General features: G+C 37.1%; 1 long non-coding RNA gene across 1 annotated transcript in view; it reads left to right on the top strand.

The window, feature by feature from the left end:
• The window catches only part of LOC126585961 (uncharacterized), a 55,176-nt gene that overhangs the window by 5,695 nt on the left and 26,115 nt on the right, over positions 1–23,366 (top strand). The window contains exon 2 of the long non-coding RNA XR_007610707.1: positions 8,498–8,632. This is a non-coding gene — a long non-coding RNA (uncharacterized LOC126585961). The remainder of the gene's footprint in view (positions 1–8,497; positions 8,633–23,366) is intronic.

Genomic DNA, 23,366 nt, shown 5'->3' with positions numbered 1-23,366 from the left:
AGTGGGAGATTGTTGGAAATGTGCCCCAAAACCAATCATATGATGATACTTTACGGACATTTCACATGTTAAACTAATCTAGTTTAATATCAAGGGCAAAGATTATTGTTTGAGCCGTCCCTTTAAAATGTTATATGCTTAAACGATAAGTCCAAGGAATATGTGATTGGGAGAATGCAATCTAAAGAAGTTAGATTCATGAGACCATTCTTTCGAAGACACATCTTAAACGTTCCTGATCATAGGATTGCCAATTGGGCATTGACACTCCGTTAAGATCAGTACGTGTTGTGTTTTCTCTTAGGGAGAGTGACTAGTCTCGAGTCATTGGTGTGTGTGACATCAAGACAAGTACGTAGGTGCTCAATAGAGAATGAGTTCACTGAACACGATCAACGAAGAGTTCTCATATTCATGTCACATGAGAACTCATGGTTGGGATAATGCAAAGTAGTCCTTTGACCTGAGGCATCATAGTTGTCTTGTGGTTAAGTCCTTGATCTTTGATTATGTCAAAAGTCACTCCAAAAGGAGGGTGTCCACGGCATAGTTGGGGTTAAGAAACTTAGCTATGGAGGCAAGTGAATGCGCAACAAAGGATCTCTAACCTTCAAACTGTTTGAGGGAGAATACTCTATGATATGATTAAGAATCTCTGGCCAGAGTATGAATGAGATTTAGGAAGTCGTTCCAAATCACATTCAAGGTAATCATATAAGCACACGAATCACATTGGATAGTAGACATGAATAAACTATCAAACCAAACAATGTGGTCAAGAGTATTGTATTAGAGAAAGACCGTATTGCATTTGTAAACCTAAATTGAATAGGTTCTCCACCTCTTCTGATTAGCTTGGGTAACCATGATATGCTGCTAGGTGTCACTCATGGTTTGTGGAAGCCCTAAACGTGTATAATCACTAAAGGGAGAATTGAAAGTAAGTTTCAATTCACAATCGATTTGAAAGAGTTTTAATCGCCCACTGCCTCGCTAAAAGGAACCTAATGGATCGTACACCGTGTAAGGTGGAGATTGAAGAAACAATGGAGATGAGTAAGAATAATTAAATGGTTTAATTATTTATGGCAAGGATTAATTAATATGTTAATTAATCAAACGAATAAATTCGTTAAAGACCTCGGGATAGTTTTGGACCTTAAGGCCCAATGGGCTTCGAACGTCAAGCCCATTGACTTAAGTTGTATGACAATTTAATGAATAAAGATTCACAAAGGCCCAAAAGCCCAAATCCCTTATATGGCCGGCCATGTGTGTTGAATTAGGGTTTTTGGTTCCTTAGGTCATTTAAAGAAGTGACTATATAAAGAACTTTATAGCCTAAAGTGGCCGGCCCCCTTGGAGGGATTAGCTAGCAATCCCACTCCTCCAAGGTCACTCATTTCTTCTCCAATCTAACCTTGGTGTAGACACTTAGAGGTTCTCAATTTTGGGAACTTGGAGAACCATATTCTTCCATCCAATTCCATGGATCTAAGAAGCAAGGAATGAAGGCCCTCTCTTTGGGTGATTAGCCTTTGCTTATGCAAAGAGGAATCTACAAAGGTATAAATTTCAACTCACTTTGTTTTGAGTTGAGTCTTGGTTCACCAATCTACTAGGCTTTGAATTTCATGGTTAATGTTTTGTTTTTAAGTGCATGCAAGCATGATTCCGCCTTTAATTGTTAATTGCATGCTTATAGATGTTGCTTAAATGAACATGTTTTTCACAAATCATCCTTCAGTTCCTACACCACAAGCTCCAAGGTAGTCGAGAAGGATTTATAAACTGTCTCAACTGAATGGTTTGAACTTTATGACTATGTCATAGATTTACACCTTCTAATTTGAAAGAAATAAGAATGAAAAATCCTTATGACTACATTGAGTGTATATACGACATATACTCAAGGAAATGGTAAAGTACCATTTGACCCGAAATAATGAAACCTTTATAGCTAACTGGTAGCTTAAGGTGACTACAATCAAAGAGAATGGTTGACTTTGAAGAAACCATCTTTGACGTAGTCTTAGTTTCAATTAATTCGAAGATTGCTAGCTACAACTAAATGGTGATTCAATGTTTGGACATTATATGGGTTTCCGAAACCATTATTAAGATAGTCTTGATAATATATATGTCTAAAACTATGAATCACAAGACATGTAAGTTGTAGAGATCCATCCATCATGGATCTTAGCAAGCTAGTGGGAGCTATAAACGTCTCATGAGAGAAAAATCAAATTGTTTGATTTCTCATAAAGATGTAAATGAATCTTTTGTTTACTAGGTTTACAAAAGATTAATGGGAGTTAATCATGTTCCTAAATTTAAATATATATATATATATATATATATATACACATATATGATATATTAATTTTGGAAATGAAAAGAATACTTCTTCGTTAAAGTTATGACTTTAAACATTCTATAACGATAGAATGGATATGGGAGACATAGTCTATATACATGGGGTGGAAATCTACAATAATAGATTTCAAGATATCATTGGATTATATCAATCCCTAATGATAGACAAAAGATGCTAGGAAGTTTCTCATATGATGATAAACTTCAATCAGAAGAACAACTCTAGTAAGACTAGGAGGTCGCTCTTCTCAAACGTACCCTTTTGACTCCTAAAGAAACATAATGCATGAATAGAATCCTTTATGCATACGCAGAAAGGTGATCTACGTATTTCATATTGTATGAAAAACATTGATATGAGTTGTACCTAGAACGGTACAAGACGATATCAGTGCAAGCCCAGGATCAGAACCATGGCAACTGTCAAGTGAATCCTTCAGTATTTAAGAAATACTAAAGGATGGATTCCTCAAAGAATGAGGAAGAATTAGAGTAACGTAAAGGAAGCGTAAATATATTAGATTATGAATCTAATCCATCATTGGATGTTTCTTCATTATGAATGAAGAGATAATCAGATATCTCTTTATTATGACTAAAGAGATATTTGGATGGAAACATTAAAAGTAATGACTTTAGTGTGTTCCATTGTGAATGCAAAATATATTGCTATATAGAAGCTTACAACAATGTTGTTTGGATGGGAAAGTTCATTTATGAACTCTCTATTCGGTTCCAACCAGAAAGTTTCTCTAGTGTACCGACACTACGACACTAATGGGGTGATAGCTCAAGCCAGGGAATCAAGGTCTCATCAAGATCCGAACTCAATTGAGAGACTGAACCACATGATTAAGAATCATGTATAATGGTGACGTCGTGATTCTCAAGGTTGCTTCTATGGATAACATATATATATCCATTGTCTAGGCCTACTATTCAGCCATATTTGAAATGACTACGGAAGAGGTATCATCACTGATGACCACGCTGATTGGCTCTAGTGCAAGTGGGAGATTGTTGGGAATGTGCCCTAAAACCAATCATATGATGATACTTTACGGACATTTCACATGTTAAACTAATGTAGTTTAATATCAAGGGCAAAGATTATTATTTTAAGTCATCTCATATAAATATTATATGCTTAAATGATAAGTCCAAGGAATATGTAATTTGGAAAATGTAATTTAAAGAAGTTAGATTCATGAGACCATTCTCTTTCGTATACATATCCTAAACGTTCCTAATCATAGGATTGCCAATTGGGCATTGACAGTCCGTTAAGATCAGTATGTTCTATGTCTTCTCTTAGTGAGAGTGACTGGTCTCGAGTTATTGGTGTGACTGACACCAAGACAAGTACGTAGGTGCTCAATAAGGAATGAGTTCACTGAACATGATCAACGAAGCATACTCATGTCACATGAAAACTCATGGTTGGGATAATGCAAAGTAGTCCTTTGACCTGAGGCATCATAGTTGTCTTGTGGTTAGGTCCTTGATCTTTGATTATGTCAAAGTCACTCCATTCGCAGGTGTCCACGGCATAGTTGGGGTTAAGCCACTTAGCCATGGAGGCAAGTGAATGCGCAACAAGGGATCTCTAACCTTCAAACCGTTTGAGGGAGAATACTCTATGATATGATTAAGAATCTCTGGCCATAGTATGAATGAGATTTAGGAAGTCATTCTAAATCACATTCAAGGTAATCATATAAGTAAATGAATCACATTGGATAGTCGACATGAATAAACTATCAAACCAAACAATGTGGTCAAGAGTATTGTATTAGAGAAAGACCGTATTGCATTGTAATCCTAAACTGAATTGGTTATCCACCTCTTCTGATTAGCTTGGGTAACCATGACATACTGCTAGGTGTCACTCATGGTTTGTGGAAGCCCTAAACGTGTATAATCACTAAAGGGAGAATTGAAAGTAAGTTTCAATTCACAATCGATTTGAAAGAGTTCTAATCACCCACTGCCTCGCTAAAAGGAACCAAATGGATCGTAGACCGTGTAAGGCAAAGATTGAAGAAACAACGGAGATGAGTAAGGATAATTAAATGGTTTAATTATTTATGGCAAGGATTAATTAATATGATTAATTAATCAAACGAATAAAGTTCGTTAAAGACCTTGGGTTAGTTTTGGGCCTTAAGGCCCAATGGGCTTCGAACGTCAAGCCCATTGACTTAAGTTGTATGACAACTTAATGACTAAATATTCACAAAGGCCCAAATAGCCCAATAACACCCTATGGCCGGCCATATTGTTAAAGGAGTGGGTTTTGGACTTAATTACAAGTTTGCCACTCAAATGAATGTAGGTATAAATATGACTTTATAGCCAAAATTCATGTAGGGTTTCTTTTGGAGAAAAGATGAGAACACAAACTCCTTTTTTCTCTCTAAAGAGGCCGGCCACCCTAAAGGAAAATAGCTAGTAATCTTACTTCCTCTAGGTCACTCATTTCTTCCTAAAATCTTACCTTGGTGTGGAGACTTAGAGGTTCTCAATTTTGAGAACTTGGAGAAACCTATTCTTCCATCCAAATCCATGGATCTAAGAAGCAAGGAATGATGGCCCTATCTCTTGGGTGATTATCCTTTGCTTATGCAAAGAGGAATCAACAAAGGTATAATTTCTCAACTCACTTTGTTTTGAGTTGAGTCTTGGTTCACCTAACTACTAGGCTTTGAATTTAATGGGTAATGTTTTGTTTTAAGTGCATGCAAGCATGATTCCGCCTTTAATTTGTTAATTGCATGCTATAGATGTTGCTCAAATGAACATGTTTTTCACAAAATTTCCTTCAGCCTTGCCATACCGAGCCCACTCTTGCCAGATGATCCATCCTCAAGCCTTCATAACTTCTAAATAGTGCTTGGGCCTGCAAATCATCAAGGCCCTTCACAGAAAACACGCCAGAATACTTCGTCATCAAAGGCCCCATCTTAACTGAAGTCGGTGAAGAAGGCCCTGACTTGTCTAAAGTTGACGAAGAAAAATGAGTGCCAAAGTACTCACCCAACCAACCATACAGGTAGTGGTAGGGAAGTACCGCACCACGATCTTCAGTGCTAGCCGAGTTTGAAACAACACCCAAGCCATTGTAAATGTTGGCTAAGACTAAAATAGCAAGGCTAAAGGATTCTCCTGCGGCCATCTTGCTAGCAACTTTGAAAACTCCGGGACGGATGAAATTGACGTCGTCTTTGGGGAAAAGGAATTTACAAAGCCAACAAGCTAAGAAAGCGGCTAGGTAAAATTCTTCCAAGTGCTCTGACGCCACGCCAAGATCCTCAAATCCCTTTAACTCGGTAGGGGTACGGTGCCCAGCTTGACCAATAACACATGACAGATTCGAGTCTCCTTTAGGCCCAGTTGTCTTGTTATGACACTTTTCTTCGAACGCCTCTGGTACTTCATGACATCCCAATACCAAAACTGAATCCATGAAGAAATCTTCATGCCTGACTTACCCGGGGCCTCTTGGGAAAGCTTATGGTATACTCAAAACAAATAGTGGCAACTCGCAGGCAATCCTCGACTGTTGCAATAAGAAAACTCCTCCATATTAGGAACAAGCTTGTCATAAAATTTTCCTTGGATCGGCAAGCCTCCTATCTTGTGAAGATCCTTACGTGAAATCGACATCTCCCCTTGAGTCGCGTGAAGTGTGTTGGTTGTTGAACACCAATGCTCAAAGAATGCATGAAGAATAGAAGGATGGCAATCATAACTGAACAAATCGTCACCACTTCTTCGAAGGCAAGAGTATCTCATATTATGCTTTCTCCCTTTCCTTTTCCTTGTCCTTATTCTTACCTGTAGGACAAGAAGAAAGAGAGCAATCAGTCAGAACTTGAAGTTAAACTCCCAGTCAGGAACCGACTGCCTAAAACCCTTCCCTGATTGCTTACCTAGCATTGCTCTGCTGGGGAAATAGACAAGGCAGCAGAAGATAACACATCTGGCTAAAGAACAAATAAGGCAAGTGAAAATGATACATTGAAGCATGTGGAAACAACCATAACAAAACACGTGTCAATTCATCTACTACTTCTTCAAAAGCAAAAGTATCTCATATCATCAAGGTTGCAATTACTCTAAATTTTGCGGACTTGTTTTAACCCTCAAATTCTTGAGTCGACTTGCTAGGCGTTGTGAGCTACACATGTCGACTCACCACCCTTGAATCAAATCCTTAAAGATCAAGTCACCAACATGAAGAAATCACGTCCGATTCAAGAACAACTGTCCACCATCCTTGAACCAAATTCAGCTCCAGATGAAAGGAGTAAATCCAGACATTTTGGTGCAAGTCTAGCAGAAGAAACCCCTCAGCCAAGTTCAAGAATAAGCTTGTAGAAAGTCAACAATTGGAGGAAATCAGAAAATCCTCCAACCCGGTTCAAGATCAAAGCTGTAAAAAGTCAACAAGCGCAACAAAATACGTGCTGATTCATCCACTACCAAAGCCAAAGATCATCTACCACGTGAAGCTCTTTGTGGTCCAATTTAATTCAAGATCAAGCGTCGACGACCCTTGAAGAAACTTTCAGCCCAATTCAAGATAAAGCCTCAACGACCCTTGAAGAAATCTCCACCCCAATTCAAGATCAAGCCTCGATGGCCCATGGATCGACATCTACAGTAAGGGACTTCAAAACGCATCTCCTACATGTGATAAGCACATGTATACGACACGCCTTGAAGTGGGGGCATTTGTAGGCATCGAAATTTCGATGAAATAAATGTTGGCCAATAATTGCAATTTCAACACTCACATGTCACATAAATTTTACATGTAGCATGTGACTAAACAAAAAATCAAAATAAATCGGAAAAGTCATCAAATAAGGACATGTGTCAACACCTGGCATAAATGATTTATTTCATCTGAATATTATATTCAAAATTAGGCCTTGAAAAAATTCTATATATACAAGGCCATTTCATTCATTTTAGAACACCAATTAATCTCCAATTCACATCACACCAAAACCTTGAAACTTTGAAACTCTAAAGCTCCCAAGCAAATCCCAAAGGATCAAGAAAGCTCCCTCCGTTCTTTGTCAAATCCTCATTCAAGATCAAGCCCCAACGGCCCTTGAAGAACATCCACCAATTCAAGATCAAGCCCCGACGGCCCTTGAACAAAGTATTCATCGTTCATCATCCGTTCATCTGAAGATCAAGCCCCAACGGCCCTTTGGATCAACAACATCAACAAATCCACACATCCGTTGATGCGAAATATATAAGCACACAAATTAAACCCTCTTTTTATCAAATGTAGTGAAGTATGTAAGTAGGGATCGTTCTAGGCCGGGGATTAGGAGGGATTGCTAAATCACTTGGAAACTGACTTGAAAACGTAAAAACAAAGTTTAAAACACTAAACTAGACTCAAAGAATGCAAAACTATACTTTAAAATACTAAGATAAACAAAAAGATTCAAAACAGCAAATAAACACTCAAAACTGCCTTAAAAACACTTTCTGGGCAGTTTTGAACACCTAACACAAACTTGGACGAATTTTGGTTTTCTAATGGACTAAAACACTTAAAAACATAATCTAAGACAAGTTCTAAGTAATATGACTCAAAGAAATAAGATGGGGTTGATTTTGGACGAAAATAATTAAATTAAGACAAGAACAAAGTAAACAGATTCTTAGACAAATTTGGGTGAATCAAAACAAATTGTAAATGAATTTGAATGAAACTTATGGATGGAAGGCTAGCTAGGAGGTTCTTCTCCACACATGTCACACTTGCATACAAAACGATTTCCAGTTGCTTTTCGATAAACTATGAATACTCAACGCCCCAAATTAACCGTGAATTGCACTAATTAACCCTCAGTTTTTCCACAAGTTATTAGGTTGGATGATTGCATACGACAACCCAAAACATTCCCTACAAGTTCCCTACATGAATTGCATAATAGAGATACAAGCAAGAATCATTAAGTTCTATGAAAAATATAAGCATTGACGAGGCACTCGTTACTATGATTTGCATGAAACTTATGCCAAGAATTTACTTAACGTGATTGTGACTAGCAACCTTCACTACTTGTGGATATAAGTTCATAACGATTAGGTGAAACTCCCTTATATTCTAGCGTCAAATTCATGCATGAAAATTAAGCGTGCACTCTCAACCAACATACATAAATCAGTTTTTATACGAACGGATAAGTAAATTGAATTCACAACTTATGAATCACAACTGGATGTAATCAAATCATATTGCAAGCATGAACATAGTTTCGAATCACCCCCTAACTAAGAGGGGTTTAGTTCCTCGTACTTACAAAGCAAAGATGTATAAATTTAGACATTAAAAACAAAGATAGAAAACACCTAGAAACACTCCAACACTCCCAAGGCTTGGGCATAGGCACGGCACAAGATGTTCCTTCTCTTTCCTTCCTTGCAAGCAGCGGCACTAGAGGTTTTGGACGGTTTTGGGTGGTTTTTATGGTGTAGAATGGATGGGGAATGGTATGGAAAGGTTTAGGATTGATGGGTGGTGTGGCTAGGGGTGGTTTTTGGCTGAATTTGGAGAGAACGGAGGTGGGAATTTTCGGCCAAACAAGGATCAAAATCTGTTGTGTTGATGAATATGAGAGGTGGTATTTATAGGCTTGAGAGAGGACCACTCCATTTCCTTTGCATGTGCATCTTGTGTGGGTGTGAGTTGTCATGTTTCCCCTTTACATTTACACACACATGCTTCATCATTTCAACCACCAAACACACACATTTTCTGCCATGTTTTCCTTTACATTTACACACACATGCTTCATCATTTCAACCACCAAACACCCACAATTCCTACCCATGTGTGTGTGTTTCCTTTGCCCATGTGTGTGTGTTTTTCCTTTGCATTTGTAGACACATGTTCTTCATTATTTCAGCCAACAATCCACCCATTTTCTGCCCATGTGTGTGTGTTTCCTTTGCCCATGTGTTGCCTTTCTCTTTTTATTAGCCAAATCTGCTTAGCCCTTTTCTGACCTTTCAGTGTTACAATGCCCATAACTTCTTCTAGAAAAATGAGATTAACAATCCGTAAATTGCTCCAGAAAATAGACATCCGTAGCTTTCTACGTATATAAGGATCATTCTCCCATTCATTCTGAGCTGTTTGTAACATGCTTCCAAAGTCAGATAATCTGCACAGGCAGTTTTGACGAATTTGTTACTTAATAATTCACTTGTGCTACTTTTCTTTTCTTTGCTTGATAAATCACACAAAACACAAAAACATAGTAAATAGGTCAAAAATATAAGGAACTAACTAAGAAAAGACAAGTGAATTTTATGTAAAATATATATAAATATGAGCTTATCATCCGTTCTTCAAGATCAAGCCCAAAAGCCCTTGAAGATCCGTTCATCCGTTCGTCAAGATCAAGCCCAACGGCCCTTGAAGAAACCATCCATACATCACTGTTCATCCTAAAGATCAAGCCCCGACGGCCTTTTGGATCAGCAGCTCATCCATAAATCTACACAACTATACATCCTAAAGATCAAGCCCCGACGACCCTTTGAATCAATAGCCTATCTAAAAATCAACACTTTACGAAGATCGAATCAGAGGCTAAATTTGTAGAAGAGATTGTAACCACAAAATCATTAATGCAAATACTATTTTGTACACGTGTTCTTGTCTTATTCATTATAGGAAAATTCGTGTTTACAGAGATACTATCTCCACTTTACCACTTGCCCAATCCGACAGGAGTAGGGTTTTATCACAAAAGGTCTTAGTGTTAATTAAAGAGGTGTATTTCTATTTAAACTGCTTTCTCTTTGGCCCTCTAGCCGATGTGGGACAATGGGTTCCAACAAATATCAAGGAAGCTTGTCTATTAGTGAGATGAAACAAAAAACTTCTTTTAAAATCGGCTGGATGTTCACGATTTTCTAGAAGTAGATCACTGGGCGGTTCTTTTAGGAATGACCATATTCCTTTTTGTACAACTTGTTTCACTTATCATGAAGGCAAATGTAGGTTAGAATTTGGATTGTTTTTTAATTGCGGTCTGCCATGACATAGGCATTAACCTAATGTGAAAGCCCGTATTTTAATCTGTATTCAGGTGTATTACTTTTTTTTTTACTACGATAAACCCGAGATGCTTAGTAAGCATTTCATTTACCAAGTTGTGGACCATTATGACTAGGATTTTGAATTGAAGGATTAAAAGTGTAGGTATCATTAATTTTACCAACTTGACACGGGCGTGTGTGACTATTGAAACCGGTTTGTATAAGATCACAAAGGATCGGTTGTATGTATGGGTTGTCATCCTTACTTTAGCTAAGTCATAGGCTAAAATGATGGTCTTAGCTTACTTTCATGACTTCCCATAACTTGGCATTCACCTTACCTTTCTTTTGTCAACCTTTCTTAGTTGCTTGTAAAAGCCGCTTTCCTTGTAATTTGGTTTTGGCTTTTCCACTTGTTAGGGCAAATTTTAGGGATTGTGTTGGGGGTAGTTAGCCTATAATCTCTTGTAGATTTCTTTTTGGCTCTCTATAAGAGTTGCCTTCACTCTCTTGTAATCTTCATAATGAAATATACAACAAATATTGAAACCAAAACTCAACATGTATCAGAGCAGGAACCATAGGGTCTTAACTATGTTCATTTTTTTTTACTTTTTTATTTGCTTATCATCGATAGAGATGGCTGAAGAAAATGCGTCCAATGCCGACAGTGCCTCATCCTCCTCCCTAAACTTAACCTAGGAGGGTGAAAACAATCCAAATCAATGACTCTGCGCGGTGCTACTGAACGAGTCCAAGTACCTTCCTTAGTCAAGAGCTGTGTCACTTGCTCTAGAAGGAAGATCGAAGCTAGGGTTTATCAATGGAAGCTTTGAGTCCCCAGAATCCACTTTACCAACCTATGATGCATGGCACGCTATTGATCAGCTGGTCATGTCCTAGATACTTAACTCCATGGAGCCAAAACTGTCTGAGCTTTTCAGCTACTTAAAGTCTTCCCTTCTCCTATAGGATTATGTCAAAGACATGTATGGCAACCAAAACAACTCAGTTCACATCTTTCAACTGAAGAATAGTGTGGCTAGTTTAAAGCAAGGTGATCAATCATTTGTTCCATACCTTGGAAGTATGAAATCCATGTGGAATGAACTCCATATGTATCGTCCACACACGAATGATTCTGCTATGCTACTGAAGAGGGCTGATGAAGACAAGGTGTTTCAACTCTTAGCAAGCTTGGGAGCTAAGTATGAAGACCTGCGTAATCATTTGTTAATGACTCAAGAGCTGCCCTCTTTTACCAGTGTGTGTCATGCAGTCCAAAGAGAGGAAACTCGACGAAGAGTGATGAAAGTTGAGCCTAAATCCAACTCTAAGGCTAGGGTTTTCACGACAAATCACAAAGCAACTGGTGATATGGTGCTCAGGAAGAAAGTAGACTAGAAATGTTCTTATTGCAACATGAAAGGACATTTAAGAGAAAAATGTTGGATTCTTCATCCAGAGCTAAAGCCTAAGTTTGATAAGGAAGGCAGGATGATCAAAGATAGGAAGGGATGAGTCACTCCAAAAACATTTCACTCAACTTGTTCCTCAACCGATGGGATGGCCAATTTCTCAACAAATCATGTGTCCTTTATCAACGAGTTTGCTGTTTTTCTTCAAAAGAAGCAAGGAAGCATTGAGCCTGATGAAATGATGCCTGAAAACCCTACTGCAATGCTAGGGAAATTTGCTGGATTCTTGGATGATTCAGAGAACACATCGAAAGACAATATTTCAGGTATTATTAATGGCATTTCCACTGCTCTTCATGCAAATGTTACACATGATTTTTGGATTATTGACTCTGGTGCCATTGATCATATAACTAATAAACCCTCTAGTCTCCATGAATTTCAAAGAACTATTGATCCAATTCATGTATCTGTTGCAAATGGGAAAGGGGAACCTATTCTTGAGAAAGGAAAGGTTAAATTGCTAAGTGAGCATACTGATTCCACTGCTCTTTATGTACCTTCTTGTCCTTTTCAGCTCTTGTCCATAGGAAAAATCACAAAAACGTTAGATTATCTTGCTATATTTTCCCCTCACAATGTTGTGTTTCTGGACAGAGTTACTCAGAAGAAGATTAGTGAAGGGTTCTTCTTGAACGGACTCTACTATCTCTCAAAGGAGTCCAATTGTGTCAAGAAGCTCAGTGTCAACTTAAGTCAAGTTCAGGAACACCAACTCTGGCATCAATGCCTTGCCCATCCCTACGAACCTGTGATGACTAAGTTGTTTCCCGTTTTTTGTAGAAACACACTTGATGTGAAACTTGTCAAATGTCAAAAGCCACTACATTTCCCTTTGTTTCCTCTAATTCTACAACTAGTAAACTTTTTGAGCTTGTTCACTTAGATATCTGGGGTCCTTCTCATGTAGAATCCTTTGATGGTATAGATATTATGTTACATTTGTTGATGACTATTCTATAGTGACCTGGTTGTATTTTTTAAAACGTAAAAGTGATTTGTTTGATGCTTTTAAGGACTTTCACAACCTAATCACCAATCAATTTTCGTCTAAGTTATATATGATATGATCAAATAATAGCACCGAGTACACTTCCAATAACATGAGTAATTACTTGATCAATCATGGAATTTTGCATCGAACTAGCTGTGTTGGTACACCATAACAAAATGGTGTGGCAGAGAGAAAGAATCGAGACTTATTGGAGAAGACTCGAACGCTTATGATCCAAATGAATATTCCTAAGAAATTTTGGTCTCAAGCTCTACTCACTGCCACTAAAATCATTAATAGACTGCCAACTCGGGTGTTGAATACTAAATCTCCTTTTGAAGTCATGAAAGGCATGCCTATAGACTTGTCTTACCTCAGAACCTTTGGTTGTACTTGTATGTGCACATTCAAGCTCTCCATCGTGACAAACTCGACCCTTGAGCTGTCAAATGTGTGTTTATGGGATATGCCAGTTCTCAAAAGGGTTACAAAATGTACAACCCTAACATGGGGAAGCTGGCAGTCTTTAGAGATGTGCGATTTGATGAATATTCACCTTATTTCCACAAAGGGTTGGAGAATAATGCTAATATGGAAGATCTTATGGACCTATTTCCACTACCTATTCCAACATAAATTCATGAAGCCATTCCTGCTCATATCAGCATTGATAGTTCTCAACTTATTGAGAGTGTAATTGATGCAGTGCTAAGCTTCTCTGGACCATCAGAAGCTCAACCAAATCAGCAAGCAATAAATGCACCAAGAAGAAATCCTACACAAGATAGACATCCACCGGTGAGATTACAAGAGTACGTTACTTACACTGCAAGGCATCCTATCTCTGCAGCCATTTCTTATCACAGATTCTTATCTTCTCATGCTTCTTTCCTTAACAAATTGTCCTATACTTTCAAACCAAGAAATTTTCATGAAGCCACATGCATGAGCGGTAAGATGCTATGACTAAAGAGCTTCAAGCTTTGAATGACAACCAGACATGGAGTCTGGTGGACCTTCCAAATGGCAAGAAGGTAGTGGGAAGTAGGTGGATATATAAGACCAATTTCAACTCCAATGGAAGCATTGAGAGACATAAGGCATGGTTAGTAGCTCAAGGCTTTACTCAAACCTATGGCATTAACTACAAGGAGACCTTTGCTCCTGTTGCCAAAATGGACACAGTGAGGGTATTGTTGTCTGTGGCAATCAATAATGCATGGCCCTTATTCCAAATGGATGTGAAGAATAGATTTCTTTATGAGGATCTTGAAGAAGAAGTGTACATGAAGTTGCCTAGCAGCATATCATGGTTACCCAAGATAATCAGAAGAGGTTAGAGAACCTATTCAGTTCGGAATTACAAATGCAATACGGTCTTTCTCTAATCTAATACTCTTGACCACATTGTTTGGTTTGATAGTTTATTTTCTCATGTCTACTATCCAATGTGTGTCTTGTGCTTATATGATTACCTTGAATGTGATTCGGAACGCATTCCCTAATCTCATTCATACTCTGGCCAGAGATTCAAATCATATCAGAGAGTATTCTCCCTCAAACGGTTTGAAGGTTAGAGATCCCTTGTTGCGCATTCACTCGTCTCCATAGCTAAGTGGCTTGACCCCAACGATGCCGTGGACACCCTCTTGATGGAGTGACTTTGACATAATCAAAGATCAAGGACTTAACCACAAGACAACTATGATGCCTCAGGTCAAAGGACTACTTTGCATTATCCCAACCATGAGTTCTCATGTGACATGGAATATGAGAACCCTTCGTTGATCGCGTTCAGTGAACTCATTCTCTATTGAGCACCTACCGTACTTGTCTTGATGTCACACACACCAATGACTCGAGACTAATCACTCTCCCTGAGAGAAGACATAGTACGTACTGATCTTAACGGACTGTCAATGCCCAATTGGCAATCCTATGATCAGGAACGTTTAGGATGTGTCTACGAAAGAATGGTCTCATGAATCTAACTTCATTAGATTACATTCTCCCAATCACATATTCATTGGACTTTATCGTTTAAGCATATAACATTTATATGAGACGGCTCAAACAATAATCTTTGCCCTTTATATGTAAAACTAAATTAGTTTAACATGTGAAATGTCCGTAAAGTATCATCACATGATTGGCTTTAGGGCACATTTCCAACAGATTGTATGTATTCAAGAATGGATCTTTCTTTGGTTGGTTTTGACTCTCAAAACCCACGGCGTTGGCAGATTACCACCCTCCGTTCTCGATCAATTGAGGGCACTTATCCGTGAGATGTCCATTCATTGAGCACACGCCACAAGCGGCTACACTTTGTTCTTTTGGTTTTTCAACCACCTGTGAAAGAAGAGTAGTAAGGTTAGCCATTTGATTTTGAAGTTCAGAAATAACACTTACCTCATTAACTTGTTGCTGCCATGGGTTGTCTCTTTGACCAACACCTTCATATTGTTGGGCATTCAATGCTCGATTAGCAATTAAAGTCTTGGCAGTCATGGGTGTTTTGTCCACCAAAGCTCCTCCACTGAGGCGTCTAACATTTGGCGTTCAATTGGTAGAAGCCCTTCGTAGAAATATTGAAGAAGAAGCTCCTCCTTCATCTGGTGATGTGGACATGAAGCAACAAGGGTTTTAAAACACTCATAGTAAGTGGGAAAGGATTCACCCTGGTTTTGCTAAATGCCACAAATGTTGGAAATGTGCCCTAAAACCAATCATGTGATGATGCTTTACGGACATTTCACATGTTAAACTAATCTAGTTTAATATAAAGGGCAAAGATTATTGTTTGAGCCGTCTCATATAAATGTTATATGCTTAAACGATAAAGTCCAAGGAATATGTGATTGGGAGAATGTAATCTAATGAAGTTAGATTCATGAGACCATTCTTTTGTAGACACATCCTAAATGTTCCTGATCATAGGATTGCCAATTGGGCATTGACAGTCCGTCAAGATCGGTACGTGCTATGTCTTCTCTCAGGGAGAGTGACTAGTCTCGAGTCGTTGGTGTGTGTGACATCAAGACAAGTACGTAGGTGCTTAGTAGAGAATGAGTTCACTGAACGCGATCAACGAAGAGTTCTCATACTCATGTCACATGAGAACTCATGGTTGGGATAATGCAAAGTAGTCCTTTGACCTGAGGCATCACAGGTGTCTTGTGGTTAAGTCCTTGATCTTTGATTATGTCAAAGTCACCCCATCGGGGTGTCCATGGCATCGTTGAGGTTAAGCCACTTAGCCATGGAGGCAAGTGAATGCGCAACAAGGGATCTCTAACCTTCAAACTGTTTGAGGGAGAATACTCTATGATATGATTTAGAATCTCTGGCCAGAGTATGAATGAGATTTAGAAAAGTCGTTCTAAATCACATTCAAAGAAATCATATAAGCACACGAATCACATTGGATAGTAGACATGAATAAATAAACTATCAAACCAAACAATGTGGTCAAGAGTATTGTATTAGAGAAATACCGTATTGCATTTGTAATCCCAAACTGAATAGGTTTTCTCTACCTCTTCTGATTAGCTTGGGTAACCATGATATGCTGCAAGGTGTCACTCATGGTTTGTGGAAGCCCTAAACGTGTGTAATCACTAAAGGGAGAATTGAAAGTAAGTTTCAATTCACAATCGATATAAAATGGTTTTAATCGCCCACTGCCTCGCTAAAAGGAACCTAATGGATCGCACACCGTGTAAGGTGGAGATTGAAGACACAATGGAGATGAGTAAGAATGATTAAATGGTTTAATCATTTATTTATGGCAAGGATTAATTAATATGTTAATTAATCAAACGAATAAGTTCGTTAAAGACCTCGGGATAGTTTTGGACATTAAGGCCCAATGGGATTCGAACGTCAAGCCCATTGACTTAAGTTGTATGACAACTTAATGAATAATGATTCACAAAGGCCTAATTAGCCCAAAAATACCGTAGGGCCGCCCATGATGCTAAGGGTAGTGAACTTGGACTTATTTACAAGTTTGCCACTCAAATGAATAAAGGTATAAATATGACTTTATAGCCTAAAATTCATAAGGGTTTGTTTTGGAGAAAATTGGTGAGAACTTGTCTCTCCATTTCTCTCTAAAGAGGCCGGCCACCTTGGCGGTGCATCTTGCAATCCCACTACTCCAAGGTCACTCATTTCTTCTCCAATCTCTCCTTGGTGAAGAGACTTAGAGGTTCTCAATTTTGGGAACTTGGAGAAACCTATTCTTCCATCCAAATCCATAGATTTTAGATGCAAGGAATGAAGGCCCTATCTCTTGGGTGATTAGCCTTTGCTTATGCAAAGAGGAATCTACAAAGGTATAAATTTCAACTCACTTTGTTTTGAGTTGATTCATGGTTCACCTAACTACTAGGCTTTGAATTTCATGGTTAATGTTTTGTTTTTTAAGTGCATGCAAGCATGATTCCGCCTTTAATTGTTAATTGCATGCTATAGATGTTGCTCAAATGAACATGTTTTCACAAAATATTCCTTCAAGTGGTATCAGAGCCTAGGTCTAGTAGTTGGTGAATCCTTTTGGGTTTTGTGGTTCATAGTTTGTGATTTAAAAGTTGTAATTGTTACAAGCTTTATTCTTGTTTCTTTGAATGTAAATTTTGTTAGAAAATTTGCCATCTCAAATGTTGTAGATGTAGTTCATATGAGCATGAATATTGGAGCTAAAATTTGGTGCCATGACTTTGGGGATTTTCGGCCAAATCCAAAGGGTGGATTTTTGGGTTCTTGTTTGACTTGTTAAAAGTGTTTTCAAGTGACTTTTGGAACCCCTATGTACCCTAGTTTGGTTATATGTTATTTCCCTAAAGTTTAAATGGTTTTGGGATGTTTTTGGGTGAAAAAAGTTCATGGAAAAATTTTGGGTTTTTTCATGAATGTTCTTCATTGTTCTTGACATTTTTGCCAAGAACAAAAAGTTTGGTGTTTTGATTCAAAGTTTTGATTAATTTCATAAAGTCTTTGTTTTGTGTTGATTGGTGTGAAATATCTATCATCAAAACATTTATATTTTATGAAAGGTGATAGAAATTGTGAACCGGCCCTCCCTCAATGGGAGTACTTTTGGGTCTTTTATGCAATTACATAAAGTTTTGATACTTTTGTGTATTTGCACTTTGGCCCAAAAGTTTACGTTTTTACGTTAAGGTCCAAAAACGCTAAAGGACAAATTGTTTTGATCCTTTAATGAAGTTTTTGAATTGATTAAATTTTGGGTTCTATTGTAATTACATGAAGTAGTGGACTTTTGTGTCTTTACAAAGTGACCCCAAAAGTTTTGCAACATAGCCCAAAAGTTGAGGTTAATTGCTTTATGGCCCAAATAAGGTAGAGAACAAAATTGTTTTGTCTCTTTAAATGAGAATTGGATTTTCATTTTGTTTAGCTCCATTTAAATCAATTTTATGGATACAAAAACCAAATGAAAATGTTGCATTCAATTTAATTAGTTAAAGTGTTAATTAATTAAAGGGTGATTATGAACCTAAGCCTAATATAATTGAGCTATGTGATAGGCCGTTTCAAATTTGTTTGAACCATGGGAATGTGTAGATTAATTTTGGTTGTAATTTGATTTGATCAAATGTTGTAAAAGGGCTTAAGCTCTTCTTTACTTTAAAGTAATTTGTATTATGCAAATGTTGTAATGAGCATAAGCTCACCTTTACTTTGAAGTACTTCTTTCTTGCTTTATTTGATATGCATGAAAATGAAGTAGTTGGGTCCAACGCCCCTAAGACAACACACCTTAATGTGATTAAACGCGTAACTAAAATCAATCACCATCCCTAGACCGAGATTCAACACAAGGCTCGTGTTGAATCTAAACAAAGGTTCATAATCATCCTAAGGCCCTAAGGCAACTATATAGTCCATCAAATGAATGCAAAGGTTATGTTAGTAGTATCATATACTCTTGCTTTAAAAACCGTTTTATAAGCATAGTGGGAGTATTATATACAACTAAAACAATCATATGGACCAATAGTTGTAATAGGACCAAAATAGTTTTAATAGAGATTAAAATGTATGTTTATGTGTGATGAGACCTAAAACCCTCAACCAAACCCTTATTAAGTTGATAAGCGTGAGAGTGCTTTGATCACTCTTTCGTGGCCTTCCATCGTGGTAGGCTTCAATCGTTTGTGACTCATACACCGTATTCGTCCAGTTCTGGGGTTGCAAAGTATGTGCTTACATTCAGGAGAAGCCTATACACATATGATGAAGTGAAAGGTAGGCAACGAGTGTGGTCAATATGATATTCTTCTGAGGCCATTCTTGATCCCCTACTTGAACTAGCATGGTGGGAATGACTTAACTAAGTGCAATGGTGCCAATATGATATTCTTCTGAGGCATCATTCTCTAGAGGCCAAACTAGATGGGTACTTGCAAGAGGTTGTTGCAAATGAGTAAGCGTACTCTCTCATTATTATTAACGCTAGCCAATATGATTTTCTTCTGAGGTGGGCTTGGTAATAGTGAGCCTCCCATACCCTACTAGGAGTTTCATCCAAAACTCTCGAATTCCAATGAGGGATATGGAATTTGCCAAAAATAGTGGGTGGTGCTTTTTGATTTAAAGACCCGAATCAAATGGCTTAAAATCAATCAATTTATATTCGTTATGTATTTGTTTACCAATATATTTGCAAACGCTATCCAAAACTTGACAAATAAAAACCGAATGTTTTAGTTTCCGGACTTGGTACCACAATCCCAAAGAATGTCTTAAAAGGATTGCATATGTATCTAAGTAGTCTCATTGGAAGAACATGTTAGAAAAGTCTATCATGAAGAGGACAACACAAACAACCAATGCTTATTCCTTCGTTATATGAACAAAGGAACTTACGAAGATTAGCATAAAGAAAAGGACACTTTTAGTGTTATTAGTTCTTCACTTACAAATCGTTGTATGAAGAAATAATGAGTTGCTTTGAACAACCCTTAGTCAATGCAAACACTTAGTGCTTGTTTCTTTGTTATATGAACAAAGAACTTGAGAAGAAAGCACAAAGGCATGGACACTTTACGTGCCATGATTCTTCACTTACAAATTGTTGTATGAAGAAATGAGAGTTGCCTTGTACAACTCTTGAAAGTTAGTAATTATGTTTAGAACATAATGGTTGGTTGACAAAAATAGTCCATTAACATGGACTTATGATGATTTTGAATCATTAAGTGTTGAAGTGATAAACCACTTAACGAGACGGAAACTAGGCAAGGACTTCACCTATGTGTCCCTATCCTAATGGTTCACTAAGTTTATTGTAAACTATGTATTGAACAATAAACACATGCTCTCCAAAATGTTTGATGTGTATAACACAATTGAAATAAGTTTCAAGAGAGATAGTGGGAGTTTAGGGACCATGACTATTGTAGTCAAAGGAGAAGTCAAATGAAGAAGATAAAATTAACTCCAAGGGAACAAACTTTCTTTATGAAATGATGGACATTGGAAAGGGTATTTGCAAGAAATGTCTTGTAAGTGTCAAGAACACACCTTTCGAAGGTGTTGTAAATTGTTCTTGAAAAGTTCAAAACAGTTGGTTCTTCTACTTGAATGCTTGATTCCGTATTAGTAACTATGTTTTACAATCGTTGTAAAAGTGTGGCTAATAAGAAGTAGAAGATTAATGAGAGAAGAGAAAGTACTTCACATTCGAAACGTGAATCAAATGTAGATCTCTGCGAAAGCAGATGGTACTTACTTCCTCATATGAACTACCAAAGAAATTGGAAAAACCAAAGATTGTCTTTACATTCCAATTTTAAGGAACTTAATTCCGTCACTATGTGAAATGGATAAATGTTTTGTTTGACAAAACATTGTTCTTTATTAATCGATGATTGGATTATGGTAATCTAATTGATTGTCTCTATAGTAGAGATGATATGGTAGTGTTAACTGTTTAGAATATAATGATGCTTAAAACCCAAAAGGTTGCAAGGTAGTGACTAATCCCAACTAAAGTTGTGATACCTCTAAAACATAAATTACGAGTTGGTCATAGATGGACGCTTTGGATCGTTAGATCCGGATCCAATACCTTCTTGTTAAAATTGTATAGAGGCGAAATGTTCTAATCTTTATTCTTTTGGAAAGAAGAAAGAATCACAAAGTTGTTGAGGTTAATTCACTTAGATGTTAGTGGCACTTGTCCACAAACATAATACTACTCATGTTATATGACATTCACCGAAGATCACTCTCGGTTGAACTATAGTTTATTTTGAATAAACACAAGTCCGAATACTTTGCAAAATGTTTCAAAGAATTCAAGTAATGTAAGTTGATGAGTAAGACGTCTAAAGTATTTACCTCCTTAGATTTGATCCAAGATAAGGTAACACTTTAGAACAGTTTCCTTGAAAGATATCAAGGAAATAAGCATCATAAGATAATGTATTTCTCCATTAGGAGAAGAAGAAAGAACTCGAATAAGATTTAGTTCGTTAGATGTTATCTATTACCCATATATAGGATATATACTTCTAAAAACAATATGATTGTCAATTAGAAGATCTTCCAAATTGTTGGGTAGTTCATTGTAATCTTACAATGTGATTGTTGGGTAGTTCATTGTAATCTTACAATGTGATTTGCCTAAGAGCAAATGAACGAGAGATAGAACTCAAAGAATGGGTTCTTTGAGAGACAAGAAAGTGATCAATAAATATAACAACCTAGTTCCTATACCAAAAGCTCCAAGGTAGTCGAGAAGGATTTATAAACCGTCTAAGTTGAATGGTTTGAACTTTATGACTATGTCATAGAGTTGCACCTCTTAATTCGAAAGAAATAAGAATGAAAATCCTTATGACTACATTGAGTGTATATATGATATATACTCAAGGAAATGGTAAAGTACCATTTGGCCCGAAATAATGAAACCTTCATAAGCTAATTGGTAGCTTAAGGTAACTACAATCAAAAGGATGGTTGACTTTGAAGAAACCATTTTTGACGTAGTCTTGGTTTCAATTAATTCGAAGATAGCTAGCTACAACTAAATGGTGATTCAATGTTTCGACATAATATGGGTTTTCGAAACCATTATTAAGATAGTCTTGATAATATATGTCTAAAACTATGAATCACAAGACATGTAAGTTGTAGAGATCCATCCATCATGAATCTTAGCAAGCTAGTGAGAGCTATAAGCGTCTTATGAGAGAAAGGTCAAATCGTTTGATTTCTCATAAAGATGTAAATGAATCTTTTGTTTACTAGGTTTACAAAAGATTAGTGGGAGTTAATCATATTCCTAAATTTGTATATATATATATATATATATATATATAAATATATATGTGATATATATGAATGTATATATGATATATTAATTTTGGAAATGAAAAGAATATTTCTTCGTTAAAGTTATGACTTTAAACATTCTATAAAGATAGAATGTATATGGGAGACATAGTCTATATACATGGGATGGAAATCTATAATGATATATTTCATGATATAATTGGATTATATCAATCCCTGAAAATAGACAATGGATGCAAGGAAGTTTCTCATATGATGATAAGCTTCAATTAGAAGGACAACTCTAGTGAGACTAAGAAGTTGCTCTTCTCAAAGGGAACGTGCCCTTTGACTCCCAAAGAAATAATGCGTAAATAGAATCCTTTATGCATACGCACAAAGGTGATTTATGCATTTCATATTGTATGAAAAACATTGATATGAGTTGTACCTAGAACGGTACAAGACGATATCAGTGCAAGCCCAGGATCAGAACCATGGCAACTGTCAAGTGAGTCCTTAAGTATTTAAGAAATACTAAAGGATAGATTCCTCAAAGAATGAGGAAGAATTAGAGTAACGTAAAGGAAGCGTAAATGTATTAGATTATGAATCTAATCCATCATTGGATGTTTCTTCATTATGAATGAAGAGATAAACGGATATCTCTTTATTATGACTAAAGAGATATTTGGATGGAAACATTAAAGTAATGACTTTAGTGTGTTCCATTATGAATGCAAGGTATATTGCCATATAGAAGTTTGCAACAATGTTGTTTGGATGGGAAAGTTCATTTATGAACTCTCTATTCGGTTCCAACCAGAAAGTGTATCTAGTGTATCAACACTATGACACTAATGGGGCGATAGCTCAAGCCAGGGAATCAAGGTCTCATCAAGGTCCGAACTCAAATGAGAGATTGAACCACATGATTGAGAATCATGTATAATGGTGACGTTGATATTCTCAAGGTTGCTTCTATGGATAACATATAGATATCCATTGTCTAGGCCTACTACTCAGCCATTTATGAAATGACTACAGAAGAGGTATCATCACTGATGACCAAGCTGATTGGCTCTAGTGCAAGTGGGAGATTGTTGGAAATGTGCCCTAAAACCAAT

This window comes from Malus sylvestris, chromosome 10 (assembly GCF_916048215.2).
Source record: "Malus sylvestris chromosome 10, drMalSylv7.2, whole genome shotgun sequence".
NCBI classification, from domain to species: Eukaryota; Viridiplantae; Streptophyta; class Magnoliopsida; order Rosales; family Rosaceae; genus Malus; species Malus sylvestris.
This window is presented reverse-complemented; position numbering and strand designations above follow the sequence as displayed.